The 16,885-nt window shown below is 39.9% G+C and overlaps 1 protein-coding gene across 5 annotated transcripts in view; it reads right to left on the minus strand.

The window, feature by feature from the left end:
• Positions 1 to 16,885, minus strand: part of ESRRG (estrogen related receptor gamma) — a 625,896-nt gene that overhangs the window by 228,505 nt on the left and 380,506 nt on the right. The gene's annotated exons all lie outside the window — the stretch shown is intronic.

The raw sequence follows: 16,885 nt of genomic DNA on the forward strand, positions 1-16,885 counted from the left end.
GGGGGTATGGAGAGCATTACTACACAGTGCACTAAAAGTGTTCTTAATCATATACTTATTTCAATACAAGCCTCCAAACTGGGAGGCATATACAAATATACGATTTTACCCAAAACATCAGTTTCCAAATAAAATGCAGTGTACGTATTTGTGTCTATACATAACACACTCTGAATGCTTTAAAAAAATCAACCCAGAAGCATTTTGTAAATCATCACAGAGTCTGGCCACTTACAGATGATAATTTAGGAAACTAAGAATTCTCAATCAAAAGTGTTGTTTTCTTTCTTTCTTTCTTTCTTTTTTTTTTTTTTTAACGTGGTGTAAGAAGAGAAAGGTATTTTTCCTTCAATAATGTGTAAGGTGTTTTAGTTTCCGTATAACAAAGAGTTTTCTTAGGTCCTGTTTTAAACCACAGTCTATTTTATACGACCAAATGTATTGGAATAGATACCAGCTATTTTATGACAAACTACCACCTTATGGAGATTGGAAGACCCACATTTTGATATAATTCAGCTCTACTGCTACCAACCTTTTGCACCTTAAGTGTTCCATGATATAAATAGTATAATCTTTGAGATCAAAATAAATTAGTTCAGATATTTGGTGTGAGTTGAAGTCACTAAATCAGAACTCAACTCTCTCTGAACCCTTTCAAATTTTCTAGGTCTTTAAAAAAAAAAAAACACTAAAATAGAACAGCCACATTAAAATTCAGAATGTAAAAATGACAGACATGATTTGGTCCCCCCACAGAAGAAAGCAATTTCCCTGCCTTGTATTTAGCCATATCTAAGATATGGGTCTGATTCCTTTTATTTGTGGGCTAAATTCATACAAGTTTTTAGATGAGAACTCACATAGCAAAAACTGTGCCTGAGAATACTGTATAAAAGCAGGTAGTAAAAGCTTAATTACCAGTAGCATTATGCTGTCTATATTGTTAAATGTGAACTCTGCAATTAAGATGTAAATTTGGTTGTGAGCAGTGAATTAAAAGAGCTTTGAGATGTAGAAGAAAATCCAAGCATTCTGCAGACACCAGGAAAAAAAAAAAAGAAAAAAGAAAAAAGATTGGTCTATTCAATCTAAAATGAGACATGTAATCATTTTATAATTAAAAAAATAAATAAAAAGGCATTTGAAATAGAAACATGATTTTTCTAAAATACAATAAAAAATATGGAAGCTGCATTAGAAAGAAAGAAAAACATCTTTGGTTCAAAGATTACGATCTTCATTTCTGAACAAACTAAAATTCTCAGGGTAATTGATAGATCCAGTTGTACACATTTTTAAATAATATACCAAAAAAAAAGTTTCTTATATTTTTTTCTCAAGACTTTTTCTTTTTAAATAAAGATTATTTAATGTTATTTAATGCACTCAACCCGTCTTAAAGTACTTAACACATTCAGATTTTGCACCTGTGCAGAATCCTGTACTGTATTTGGTTTCTTTGCATTATCATGCTGTGACAGAACCTGTTTATTACTCCTTTGAAATGGCTTCTTAAAGACAAGATTTGTAGTTAATTATTTACCGATGGACCTTAAGTCACCACATTTCATAGGAGTTAACTTGTACTTCCTGGAATTTTCTTATTTCCCTTTGGGTACTTATTTGCCCAATTATGAACCATTTGATTTCATTGGTACATATTTTAAACATATTTAGATTCTTCCATGTGTAGGTCTTTGCTGTGCTCACAGAGGAACATGCACAAACATCCGGTGTATAGTCCCCACTGATCTTTCACTCACCATATTTCATCAATGCAAGATACAGTGTCCACTGAGCTAGCTGCTTTCTGAACTGCCAGAAGTATACGAGTGTATGTACACACACGGATCTGGATGCTTCCCTTTGGGAATAGAGTGTTGCCTTTACAAGTCAAGGACCTAAGATTGCACCTACTGTCTTGAATCCAGTTTAACCAATTTAAAATTTAAAATAATATCTACTGCACTAAACTTGCGAAACGGCTCCCAGAATATTTTATGAACACACAGCTTAGTCATCTCAAGAATCTTCCCCAGCCACAGTTGTCTCACCTTGAAGGGGGAAACAGTGGATAATCACAGGAATCAAACACATCATGAGCAAAACTGAGCATAAACCTTTAGAATCTCAACTACAAAGGATACGAGGAGAAAAATGAAACAAACATAGATAAACAGCCTAGAATAAACACATATTGCTAATCAGGCAATACACTTCACAATCTTACCACAAGGAGTCTACCCAAAGCAGGATACATGGAACTAAATAAAAGGACCTCTTAGGACTATTTCACACAGAGTATTAATAAATTAGTTAATATCCATCTATTACGCATCAGGCCCTGGGTCGGCGCATAGTTTCAATCTCTTTTTCCTTAAACAGTACGGTCAGAAATATCCAAACAACTTCATCCTTAGGCCCTGACTCATGCACAGACACCAGCAGAAAATATACTTCATTTCCATTTCAAAAAAACAGACCGGCAACCAGCAAAACTCACCTGCCAACAAAAGGTAGCTTCCTGTGTTCTATACCGGAAGTTTTACTGTGTTTTAGTCAGAATCATTTCCTAAAACATTCCAACAATGAATCCTCACGTTGCTAAAAGATGATGAGAAATGTTCATTCTTGCCATTATTGCATGTTAATAGCTATATTTAGTTCCCATCTTCCTTTTGCGAAAAGTAACAGGACTAATCTGTATTAAAATGTCTATAGTCGTCACGCTATTTCTGAAGCAAATTTGATTTTATACTGCACATTGGTCATCTGTTAAATATTTAAAACTAAACAAGGCCTAACAAATTTAGATTTGCAAATGGCCTTACAATCTACCTTTGTGGATCTTTCCTCAAGACCATGAAACCTTTAAAAAGCTGCCTAACTTTTTGAACCATCTTCCCTGCTGGCTTTGATAGACTATGTATAGGATAATGTACCATACTGCAAAAAGCAAGCCAAGACTGTTAAAAACTGCTATCTTTCACTCTGAAGGAAAACCCACCGTGAACATCCCTGGGAAAAGAACACTGATGGGCAAGCAAGAGGCTTAGATAGGAGGATCCCCTCTGCCCTGCTCAGGACTTGGGTGGCCTTGAGCGGGTCCACCTCATTTGTCTCCCCCTACTTTGCTCATCTGTGCTTCGGGAATTCTCTTACGTTGTAAACCTGCTTCAGCACGTACCTTTCCCACGGGGAACAGGAAGACTCCTTTTCGGAATCAGCATGACCACTTTATATCACTACCCAACCGCTATCAATTCATCATACCTCATTTTCTGTTGCCTTTCATTTCTAGGGCACAGGCTTTGATATTTAAATTATTGTCTCGATTGGCAAGAAGCAATCATTTCTACGGAAAGTGATCACTTCCACAGAAGCACTAATAAAAACCTTTCCTTTTGACAGACCTCTTGTCCTATAAATCCATCCCCTTCCCAAATTACCAAGTCCATGTGAAGAGCCCATTCTCTGGGGAGCAATTACCTCACCTCCATAACCCACCAAACTCTTCCCAGTGTTTGTGAAAGTGGGGGAAAAAAAAGAATCAAAGGAAGAGAAACTGATGGAGGCAATTTGGTTTCTGTTTAATTAATTCGGGATTATTTTACTTTCATTTTGTCAAGCTAATGATATACATGGTAAAATATCAGGAAAAAATAAATTATAAAGTACAGTAGCTCCAATGGGAAAAAGTGACTTTAGTTATGCTGTATTGCCAACATACGTACCCTGGTAAAATACCAAACGCATTTTATAGTATCCTATGAGCCTTTCGTAATCTGCATGGCATGTATTTACAGAGCCATAGTTAACATTTTCAGATTATACATTAATAAATGAGTTGCAGTTATATTCTTTCCTGAATGTTAAGCACCATGAGCTAAATGCAGAAAACATTCAAGGTCAATGTCCCGTTTTAGACCTTTTCAGGCGGCTGTAATATTATGATAATCAAGCTTAAAATATTCCTATAGAAAGAGTAAATTAGCCTTTTCACTTGAAAGATGATTATGATAAACAATAAACCTAAGAGAGGACAAAATCCCTATTTTTAAAAGCCATAAATTGTTGACTCAATCATGTGTGTGATAGTGTTGTCCAAAATAAAGGGTAGCTTAACTCTGAGAGGAAGGGGGAGGGGGGCAGTACTGGAAACCAAGAGCAAAGGGGAAGTGGAACAAATATGACAGATTTTAGAATAAAGGAATACTTGCTTTGGTGCCAGTACAACGATCAAATTATCCACCTTAACCTCCCCATTCAGTATCTAGTCAAAGTTAAAAATGTATACAGCCATGAAACATCAAAAAAGCATCAAGTGTGTTTTTCCTGACCTATAAGACTGTTCAACACTCTGTGAGAGTTCTCCTTTCCTGTTGCTTCCTTTAACCCCTTTGTCCAAATTTTCGAAGGACCACTTAAAAAAAAAGGGGGGGAGCTATATAGCATCTGGTGTCCATATAAACAGGCTTAGAGGCTATTACGTTACGGTCTTTCTTATGTTAGAACTGTCTGACACACTCTTTAAGGCTCCTTTTTATAAATGAACACATTTAGGGGCGCCTGGGTGGCTCAGTCGGTTAAGCATCGACTTCGGCTCAGGTCATGATCTCAAGGTTCGTGAGTTCGAGCCCTGCGTCGGGCTATGTGCTGTCAGCTCGGAGCCTGGAGCCTGCTTCAGATTCTGTGTGTGTGTCTCTCTCTGCCCTTCCCCTGCTCACACTCTGTCTCTCTCTCAGAAATAAATAAAACATTTAAAAAAATTAAAATATATATATAAATGAACACATTTGATAGAAATCTGCTTCCCCTAAGCAAGGCAAATTAATTAGGGGTGTGTGTGTGTGTGTCTCATCCCCGGCAGAAGTCAGCAGACCGTGGAAGGCCTCAGCGCCGGCTCTGGAGGCAGGCCTCGGGCTTGAAGTCCAAATATGAGAGACGAGGCTTTGGCCTAGGGTCATGCCACCCATCTGACTCTCAGTTTCCTCTGCTATTAAATGGGAATAACAGTAAGAACAATCTGGTAAAATTGTCATGGGGATTAACAGAGTTTAAAGTAATTTAGCACCGCGTCTGGTCCTCTTTGGGAGGGACCGTATGACCCGATGGGCCAAGACATTGTGACTTGTGCCAGGTGCCCTCACTTAATAATTTACAGTACTCCCTCCTTACACTCTCCAGAGTGCCTCAGTTTGGATAATAAATTTTACTGTCATCCTACACATAGTGAGCCTCCCATAAATGTTAGCCATGTTATTTTTAAGTCTCACTAAATAAAAGAAGGGATCTAAAGAAATGGCAATGTCAGCTCATGTGGCCTTCATCCTTGACTCGGAGTTCAAGGTGCTTAATACAGAAAAGTTTTCCCCCACTGAAAAGAGCAGTAACGTTTGCCCTAAGAGGATATGAACTGCTTGCTGGCATACGCGCATAGATTGGCGCAGTATAATGAGGGGGACGAAAGATGTCCCCCTTAAAGCTAACCATTGTGTTTTGTGCATGAGTCTGAAGAAGACAGATCTGGGAAAGTTAAGTGATTCCGCTGACTCTCCACAGCATTCAGTGGTGCATTGTTTACCAGAAAGAAGGGGAGAGAGAAAGTGTACCCTTTCTCTCCCTTTAAGACATTCTTCCACATCCCTCTACCCTAGCGGTTCAGTCAATAATGCTGTTGATTTTATTACTATCCCGAGCACAAGCTCATTCACCCAGGAGCTCCTTTGATCAGATATTCCAAGAACTCAATTTCTTGCACAAGGCTTTGCTCTTGTTACATTGAATGGCCACTAATCTATGGCAGAACACAAAGTCTGGGCAACAGGGAATTACAGACAGGGAAAGACCACAGGGATTATGAGTCCAACTTGGTTACCTCGCAGGTGAGAAAAATAAGGCTCAGAGTGGCTAAGAGTCTTAACCCAGGTTTCACACCCAGGTAGTAGAAAAGCTCATATTAGAAAAGATTACATGTCTCCCCTTTCCAGCGCTTTCTTAGTAACAAGCTCTTAATGTTAATCTCACAGTCGTTGACAACACTCCAGTGCAAGGGACTCCAGCTGAGACAGGAGCCCTTGGAGGACAAAGGTCCGAAGTAAGAGACAAGGGACATCACATCCCAAGAGATAAATACCCAAGTGTATACCAAATTGTCTTTCACTTTCTCCAAAAGCTTAGAAAGACAAAAAGACTCATATATTTAAAAAGCCGTGGGGATGAACTGGTAGAGATAAATTCTCTCTTTTCTCTCCGGGTATTTACTTGTCCTTTCCCGAAGCCATTTGGCCTATCATTTCCTTTAGAGATCCAGTTTTTATTAAGTGGCCACTCCTTTCCCACCTTAACCCCTCCCCAACTGTCATGTGTGAGGCTGCACCAGTTCTGAGGGTCTCCCCAAAGCCAGCAAGGGAACTCAGGAACTACTCCCGTCAATGTTACAGAAATACAATGAGGATGTCTTGAATGAGTGAGTGGATGAGTGAATGAATGACCAATATTGTTACTTGGTTTACTGCTGCCGAATGTAAAGATTATAATTCGGTTAAATTATTAGAGCAATGTAATAGAAAATTTTAAACGATAAGATGATATAAAAAAATCAGAAGTCAGTGGAGAGGAGGGAGCTGGTAGAAAGAGACAAAAGAGAAGGAAAAAAAAAAAAATGAGAGGACAAGATTTGCTGTTCTAAAGTGCTCCTGTCCTTCCCTAATTAGTCTTCTGAGAGATCACATTCTTCCTCTTTTTTCTTTTTTCTGTTTTCCAAATATTCATACTGACTAAGGACTAGATAAGGAAAAACAATATTAAAACAATGCTGCCACATCAGTACTTAAATCTATGACCCTCACCAGGGTAACATGAAAACATTTTCTCATTTAACCTGACAGTGAGGCTTTAAAAATCACCATATCCCAGATATGTCCTGAAAACAAATCCTTTTTTTTTTTTATAAAAGTGTTCAAAAATAGCTCTTGTATACAACACAAAAATCTCTATATTAAGGATTCCAGGGTCTCCTTGGTTAAATGTTGACAAGGCTCCCTTGAAGAATGGCCATATAGCTCCATTTCTACACAGCATTATGCTGGAACAGCACTGAATACTGAACACTTTCAGAAAGGAGGTGGATCTCTCTTCTTATGGGAGAGGAAGAAGGGAATTAATCAGCAGAAAAAGACAAAGGTCTTGGCTTTAGGCCACTCTCTTCCTCTCTTTACTGCCTGTAATTCTTTAACCAAGTCCTGCATATTCTGTTTGGTGGTTTCATTCCAAGAGCAAGACACCGGATGAGAACACATCACATCAGGGAGAGCCAAAAACATTTCTAGAAAACCATAGTTTGGATGCAAAAGAGAGTGAGGCAAAGAATTCCCTCCCCATTTCCCTGGTAGATTAAAATAACAGGAATGGTGATGGGGGAGGGGACATGAGGACAATAGTCACTCTGAAATCCTGGGGGCTCTTATCTCACCTGTGGTTTGTCACTGCACAGCCATTTGTGTCAGGCCCTATCCAATCAAACTTTGTGTTACAGAAAAGCAAATAACATAATTAAAGACCCCAGTTTTTTAGAGTTCAGTTACCACTTGAATTAGAACACTAAATAAATAAATCAAAGACAATTTTCATCAGGGAGAAGAGAAAAGAAACAGATTAATTCACCCTTGGAGAAATTGAAACATTAAACAAGTAAAATTTAACAAAGGAAGCAGATTTTTCAAACTTTACATTTTTAAAATATAACCAGGTAAAGAAGTATAGCTGTAAATTATAATTTTTTAATTGTAGTTAATATCTAGAATATCTAATATTTTTGCTATAATTGAACATCAACAAAGCAGTTTCACACGTGCTTCTTTTGTTCCTCACAATAACCTGGTGAGGCAGGAAGAAACTCTATTATTATTATTCCCACTGTGTAGATGACAAAACTGAGGGCCAAGAGTTTATTTCATTGCCCAAAGACATTCGCTTGTTAGGTTGCAAAGTCAGGACATGAATTTCTTGTTTTTTAAATTCCACCTTTCTGGCACTTTTCATCACAAGCGGTTTCCCATAAATCTTGTTACATCCTCTTTAAAAGACACACAGGAGTACAGAAAAGCAGGCACCAGTACACATTGTTGGTCACCAAAATACTCATTTTAGGCAAGTGAAAGAGCTGCTCCCACGAGCTGTATACTTTCTCCCTCCCTTTCTTACTGCAGAAACACCTACGTATTGGACGCCCAGCCTGTACCCGGCCCTGTGTGAGTTTCCTGGGATAAACATATACCTTAGTAGTGAGAAGATAAAATGCAGAAAGAAAACCTGAGATCTCAATTTCCCTTCTCTATCACTGATTTCCCAGAAAAGTTCGGTGTACCTCTCTGTTAATCAGTTTCGCTTCCCTAAGTTTCAGAGTGATGTAGCTAAAGTCTAATTCTAGAATATCTAAGCCAAAGAACAAAGAGGCCTAAGGAGGAGCAAAACCATTCTTCATCATTTTTGTTTAATTAAATTTTAAAATCGACAGATTTGCCTGGAAATTTTCTAAAATTTTGTCATTCGTAAAAAAAAAACTGCAATTGGGGCACCTGGGTGGCTCAGTCGGTTAAGCGACTGACTCTTGATTTTAGCTCGGGTCATGATCTTATGGGGTTCATGGGATCAAGCCCTGAGTTGGGCTCTGTGCTGACAGAGAGGAGCCTGCTTGGGATTTTTCTCCCCTCCCCCACTCTGCTCCTCCCCAGCTCATATGCACTCACTATCTCAAAAAAACTTAAAAAAAAAACTAAAAACTATAATCAACTCATATAACGTAAGAGCTTTATAAACATCAGTGTTATCTTCAGGATTGATTTCATCTCTCCAATCTTTCCAGAAGGCTGTAGAAGGGGCCTGCACCGCATACTGCCAGGTGTCTTAGTCCTGGCTATATTATGGCTAGGAAGATCTTGAAGGAAACATGGCTACATTTTGTTTTCTCTATTAGCAAAGATGATTAAATGAGACAGTATTAGCTTTAATGGGCTCTTTCTGTGGTCACAGCCTCCCAGTTTGGCCCCCCCATTGGCCTCATTTCCATCGATTGAGCAGTCAGTCCTATTCAATTATTCAATCCCAATCAATATTTTGAGATGTACCGTATGTAAATGTAAACATTTTGTTTATTTCTACTGGACTTAATTCATGTGCTCTTACTGCGTGAGAAAGTTACATATTTATAAATAAACCATGTGGAATTGCAAAGAAAGTATTCCTTTCTTTGTAATTCTGGCTGTCACTTAGCTAAAATGCTTAACAACAAAATTTACAAAGTACACAGAACACCCTTCGGATCCTTGGAGGCTAGCTGAAATGTCTGTTCTTCTGTAAGCCCTTTCCAGGGGTCCCCAGGCTGAATCAGTGGCTCTCTCCTCTGCGTCCCATAATGCTTTGCACCATCGACATGCTTTATCTGATTTGTATCATGGTAGGTTGTACTTTCTCTGTGTTCTCCATTTTGTAAACTTTTTTCTAAGTTTATTTATTTATTTTGAGAGAGACAGAGAGAGATAGAAGGAGAAAGAGAGAATCCCAAGCAGGTTCCACACTGTCAGCACAGAGCCCCATGTGGTAGCTTGAAACCCACAAACCATGAGATCATGATGTGGCCATAGTTGAATGCTTTACCTACTGAACCACCTGGGCACCCTTCCATTTAGTAAAGTTCTTGATGGCTTTTAATCATCTGTCCAGTACCTAGCACTGTAATTTGGACATTTTAGACTCAATAAGTATTTGCCCAGGAAATTGCTGATTTTGCCCAAAATCATTGCATTCATGCTGCTTGATTTTTTTGTAAATGAGTTTCAGTGTTTCTCTGAAGAAATCTTGTCAGTATTTTAATGGGGCTAATATATTCACTCCTTAAGAATTAACTACTCACTAAATAAAACTGTACTTAGACTTACGAGAAAAGAAGCGTTGTTATTTTTATATTTCCCTCCCATCCCCGCACCCCTGCCCCATGAATTAGGAGAAAATGTTGACTGTGTTTTTCAGTATTCATTTTATTCTTTTTTTGTATTTATTTAAAAATTCTTTTTTAACGTTTATTTACTTTTGAGAGAGACAGAGACAGAGCATGAGTGGGGGAGGGGCAGAGAGAGAGGGAGACACAGAATCTGAAACAGGCTCCAAGCTGTCAGCACACAGCCCGACTGGGGCTCCAACTTGGGAATGGGAGCTGAAGTCAGCCGCTTAACTGACTGGGCCACCCAGGGGCCCCCAGTATTCATTTTATTCTTAAGAAGAGATTGCATAGTGATAGCAAAACCCTCTCCTGTTCCTACCCTTGCCACAGGAGAGAACCTCTAGACAAATGTTTACTAGTTTTGAATCATATTTTAAGTTGTATTCATAAATAAATCTACATCCTTAGGTGGCCCTGACTGGTGTCAGGTAACTGAATGATTTACTTAAGACCTTGGTTTTCTGGGTCATCAACTCCTCTCTTCTTAAGAGAATAGAAAGGAAAATGCCTAAGTGGCAGTTTACAACACATTAATGAGTAGCCTTTCTAGACTGTATCATTCATCCCAAATCTGATGCTTCTGAAGAGTTAAACAATATTTTAACACAAATATTTATCCCCTCAAATTAACATCCACCTGACTTTTAGGGTAAGAGGAAAAAAAAAATCACTGAAGTTCCCCAATCTTGCCCAGAGACGTGAGATATGGTAGAAAAAAATGCTTGGGAAGCAACAGTTCTCGGGCATCTGTGACCTTGGCCATAGCATTCCACCTCATTGGGCTTCAGTGAAGAATGGGATGGGACTAGTGCAGTAGTTCTCAAAGTGTGCGGCCCAGATTAGCAGACTGTGCATCAACCGGAGGCCGGTTAGAAATGCAAATTCTCAGGCCCCACAGGTTGCAGCTCAGAGGCTGGAGCCAGCAATCTGTTTTAATGACCACTGGAAGAGATTCTGACACTCCCCAAAGTGTGAGAACTGCTAGGGTAGAGGATCACTAGTTCTTTTGCTCTAAAATTCTTCAGCAGCGCCATCAGGAACACATGCAGCTTCTATTATAACAAATAGCTCCGAATTCACTTTGTTATTCACTGACTGCCATCCAGATTTTCTAAACTTCATGTTTCAATGCACTGAGTCTTATGAGTCAAGTCCTACAACAACAAAAGCCTAAATAAACAAGCAAACAAACTGCCTTCCACTACTAGGGCTGATCCAAGGACAGGAATGTGGTTCTTGCACTTTTAGAAAACTTTAAATCCAGTGCTTTGGTTTCTCTTCGTGTATGCTCACTTGTTTTCACTCAGCTTGTCCTGATTCAAGATCTGAAGGAAAAACCTGAAAATCCTGAGGGACAGATATGGTGCCCAGAAGAGCTGCAGACAACCGGGAGACAGACAACCAACCCGGAAGAGCTGGTTCCCTCCTTGTTTTGAGGCTGGCTTCTACCATTCCTTAGCTGGTGGGCTGGTGCATGGACGGACCTCTTCTATGTGCCTGTTTCCTCATTTTTAGCAAGGTGATGATTCTAACCACACGTTGTTATTAAGAGGATTAAATGAAATGCTCTATACAGCAGCGGTTTCAACCTTTGAAAAACCGTGATCCCCAGGCTGCACCTCAGCCAATTAATTTATAATCTCCAGCATCAGGAGTTTTTAAATCTCCCCAGGTAAATTCAATATGCTGCCAAAATTGAGACTTGAGAACCACTGGTAAATTGCTTACCACAGGACCCGGAATCATTATGTTACCATTACTGAATCATATAAAGGAAGTATAAGTAATAGCATGACCATGGTATTGGAAAACCTAGTTTCAATTCTGGCTTTTCGACTTGTTGACTTTGTGATCTTGGGCAAGTACCTAAATTGTTTTGAATTGGCGTTACCGTCTGTTAAGAACAACAATCGGGGCACCTGGGTGTTTCAGTCGGTTGAACTTCCACTCTTGATTTCGGCCAAGGTCATAATCTCACAAACCGTGAGATCGAGTCCCCGTGTGGGACTCTGTGCGGACGACACGGAGCCTGCCTGGGATTCTCTTTCTTCCTCTCTCTTTGCCCCACTCACCCTCATGCTCTCTCTCTCAAAATAAATAAACTTAAAAAAAAAAAAGAACAATCATACTAATATAACACTGTATGTTACCTATACTGAAACTGAAATTAAAAAAAGAACAATAGTTAACAAGAGGGAAGAGAGGATAAAAAAAATAGTCCTGCTTTACTTTATCAGGAATTTACAAAAACAAATGAGATCATGTAAATCCAAGCTGACTGTGAACTATGCAAATATAAGGAAAGATCATTCTTACATATAGTCTATAAAAACTACTTCTAACCTGCAGAAATGTCAGTGGCCCATGTTCTAAGTCCAGTCACTAAAAGCAAGTGACTTCTAGACCTTCCCTAGTCCTGCTGATGAGGCACCAATTTTTTGTTGTTGAGGCCATGCTATTGTCCTAAAGCCCAACAGTAATCACAGAATGAGATCATCTGGCTCCACAGTGGAATCGCAGGGAGACTTTTTAAAACTGTAGAATCCTCGGTCTCTCCCCAGTTCACTGGGTCAGAATCTCTGAGAGTGGCAGCCACACAGTTGTATTTGGGGGAAGAGGTCCACTGGCGATTTCAAACTGCAGCCCATGTTGCAAAAGACAGGAAAAAAGTGGGGAAGTTGAGCGTGACCTCACATAGCTTAAGTCAACCCGGAAAGCATTCTGGGCCTCGGCTTTCATGCGATGCTGTCATGTGTGATGCTGATGTCGTGCCAAGGTGCCAGATTTTCATGGATCCATCGGGTTATGATATTTAACTAAAACAAGTACAATATTTTCAAGCATCAAGGAGAAAAAAGTGACCCACACAATGTTTTCACTGGGTTGCTGGGTATAATTTAAAAGGATGTTCTGGGGCACCTGGGGGGCTCAGTTGGTTAAGCATCTGACTTCGTCTCAGGTCATGATCTCATGGTTCATGAGTTTGAGCCCCACATCAGGCTCTGTGCTAACAGCTCAGAGCCTGGAGCCTGCTTCAGAATCTGTGTCTCCCTCTCTCTCTGCCCCTCCCCCACTCATGCTCTGTCTCTCTCTCTCAAAAAGTAAACATTAAAAACCAAAAAAAGTATGTTCTAACACTGTGCTTCAGAATAAAAATGGATGTGAAATGGTTAAATAAAATATGAACAGGGGTATCATAAACAATAAACTTTAGTTGCTTTTCATTTTCTTCCTTATATTCTTACGCATTGTTTGAAAGGTTTTACAACCAATGGTGATTATGTCTCTAAGAGATAATAAATGAAATTGAGAGCGTGTGTTGGGGGTGGGGGGTGGGTAGTGCTGAATGGAGATAACCAGATGCCAGATCTGAGAGAGAGGAAAAAAAAAAAATCAGCTCACTTGTAAGTAAAAAATTCTAGAACTTTCAAACTCCTGGCAGATTCCTGAACACTCATGCCTGCATTTCATTTTTCTCTGCTTTTCCCTGTTCCTTCTGCTTAGCAAAATCCTACTTATCCTTAATTCTTAGTTCACCTGGGGGGTCAGGGAGACCTTCTTGTAGGACAGAGACCCAGAATCTTCTATCATCGCCACTAACCAAACGCTATTGACGTTTTCCTCTTAGTTGTCTGATTCTCCCAGGACTCTAAGCTTCTTGAGAATAAAACTGCGTCCTGTTCATCTTTATAAATAATCCCAGCTCTTAGGACAAGTGCACAAAAGGTGATCTCCAAAGACTCATTAAACTGAACTAAAAAGCTGCCTGGCTGTGGGAAACAGAAAGGAATTCCTAAAGAGGCAAGAATAAGATGTCATGCAATTATAGCTTTATTTTTTTAATAACACTTAGCAAAGAAGATCCCTGTACACAAACTGTCTTCCATGATCTTCCGGACTTGCTACTTGAGGTTAAGTGACACGGCTGCCAGGGACCCTTGCCCAGTGGATTTAATGGCAGGTGCTTTGAAATGCTAACGTCTGATTCTCTAGGGGCTGCCACAGAGAGTCTGTAGCACTGCTTCTCCAAGGGAAGTGTCAGTATTACCTGGAAACTGTTCACGGCAATTCTCAGGGCTCACCTGGAGAAACCCAGGGTGGTGGGGCCCAGCAATCTGCATTTTATCAAATCTTCCAGGTGATTTTAATGCACGCTCAAGTTGGAGACCCACTGATCCAAACGAAAGGATTGAGGAGAAAAATGAAAAAAAACAATCTCTGTGTTCAACTTCTTTTCAAAGTCGATTTCCCTACTATGGCTCTTCTATATCCGCAGAAACCCAGAGCAGGTGTTCCAGAACAGGCCGAGAGGCAGCAAAACCTACAATTCCCACCTCTGGCCCCGCGGGAGAATGAGGTTTAATGCAAATGACAAACCTGTCTCTTTTCTATAGTCCATCCAGACAGACGCTTTCATTCTCACTATTTTCCCTGCAGATTGTCTTGTAAATGTGGCCACGGCCACATCTGAAGTCCCGAGTCTGACTCCTGACCTCCGGAATGTTAGCCCCTTTCCTGCTGAACAACAACCCCTTGGATCACTGACTTGCTATTATTTTATGCTTAATAGGCCTGATCTGTGCAATATTTTTTATCAGGCTACAGTCCTATCTCTAAATTCTCTATTTTGAATGAATACCGATTTTGTGACATGAAGTCTGCTATATAATGAAATGCAAACAATGAAAAGGCTAAATCAGTTTACAAAAAATCTATTTGTCAAACAGTGTGGAGATGTTCCCAATTTAGTCCGGGCAGTTCATGCAGCTCTTGATAAGGGAGTTAAAATGTGGCTGTTCACCGAATGAAAATAAAGGCATCTGCACCACAGATACATTTTCCTTTCAAAAGTCTTTGTTGTAACTTGTAGCTAATTAAATGCCCTTACACAAGAGACATACACACACAGCAAAATCGGAGAATTTTCTTACAAGGGAGCGAGGGTTAAGAGAAGAGAGCAATTCTGGCTTCCCACATACCGTTCCTCATATTACATTTACATTTCTATACAGCTTCATCAGCCTGACAAAAAAGCACAAGGGGAGGCCTTTTTTGTTCAATTTTGGATTTAGAGAGATTTCTAAGCCCTGCAAAGGAATGTACTTAACATTATAAAAAAGAAGGAGGAGGAAATGGTAGCCCTGTCTCAGATGCTTGAGGAAAAATAATGCTTTCCACACACCTTTCTGTAAAGCCAACAGAGTAACTAAAAAATTATCAACAACTTAAAGGGTTCAAATATTTATTCGTAACCATCTTCCTCGCTCCCAGAGATTATTTGCAGGCCAAGGTGTTCTGTATTAAACTTGACATTTATTGGAATGGCTTTGAATTTACCATGTCACATTTATCAACATAAGGTTTTATATATATTGACATTCCTTAATTTTTCCACGTTCTGAATTAACTTTCCATTGGGCAGATTTTAAAGTGTTAGTTTTCAGCTGGAATTTAAAAAAAACATCTTAATGTTTTTATTTTTTGAGAGACACAGAGAGGGAGCCAGCTCAAGTGGGGGAGGGGCAAAAAGAGAGGGAGAGAGAGAAATCCCAAGCAGACTCTGCCAACTGTCAGTGCACAGCCCAGAGTGGGGCTCGAACCCACAAACCACGTGACCATGACCTGAGCCGAAATCAGGAGTCAGACGCTGAACCGCCTGAGACACCCATGCGCCCCTCAGTTGGAAGTTTTTTAATCATATAAGAAACTGATTCTCCACTGTAACTTGCATTGACTTATCACAGCCCCTAACCCGTGTCTCTGCTCTTTTTCCACAATCCTGTCTCCACATGGGAGGACTGTCCAATGTAACAAAATCACATTGGCTAAGCAAAACAGAACGTTGTGTAAAGGGAGAGCCATTCCTAGAGAACTAAAAGCTCTCTGAGGTCAGTGCAGTTTATAGTTACTTCTTCATACCTGTTCACCGTCCTGTGTCACTACACACCTGAACTCCCACGACCCTGTCCCAACATGCCCGCACATACCCACCTATGTCTTTTCCACCTGCAAACTCAGAAAGATCTCCTCCCTGGAAACACAGCATATCACACCATCCCTTTGTAGTCTCCTTTCCGTTCGTACCTAATTTTATTTCTCCCATTAAACTGGAAGCTCCTTGAAGGCAGGAACCCTGTCTTACTCATCTCTGAATTCTTGGAACACAGCTTAGGGCTGGACTGAGAGAAGATGTTCAATGACCGTTTACTAAACAAATTAATGAATGCAAGTATAGCGGGCACACAGGCACATACCTTGTGAGCTTTGAATTGTCACTGTTATGAGAAAGGGTAGGTTATACAACGCTTTAGTCATCAAAAAATACCACACTTCTGCATGTAAGTGATGACAACAAACATGTCAGTTCCTAAGATCTGCTGGTTGTATCATTAAATCATCTCTGTATTCTCCAGGTTAAATTCCAAGTGCCTGAATCTCCTAGTGAGTGGTTTTAACTGGTCTCCTGTCTCCAACTTTATGCCTCTTTCTCATTCAACTCAAAAAGTATGCTGTTCTCAAGCGCCCTGTCTCACGTTTTCCATTGCTGTGGATCAAAATCAAGGTTTTTGTAACCTGAAATTCAAGTCTGTTCACAATCTGACCTAAATCCTTTTTCCTGGCATATTTCTCATAATTCTCCTTCAAAAAACCGAGGTATACCAACCTCCACTTAACCCAAACATACGGAAATACTGAGAGCACTCCTGCGTCCGGGAGTTTTGCTCCAGATAGCTACCCCAGCCCTCCATCCCCGCCCTGGTGTAATGCTCTTCATAGATGAGATAAGTCTTTACAAAGCAGGCTAGAGCCTTAGAAAGGACAGAGCCAATTCTCCTTGGAAGAGGGGAGGAAGGAAATAGGTTTTCTGACCTAGCCTTCAAA

Source organism: Panthera onca, chromosome F1 (genome assembly GCF_046562875.1).
Source record: "Panthera onca isolate mPanOnc1 chromosome F1, mPanOnc1 haplotype 2, whole genome shotgun sequence".
Classification (NCBI taxonomy): Eukaryota; Metazoa; Chordata; class Mammalia; order Carnivora; family Felidae; genus Panthera; species Panthera onca.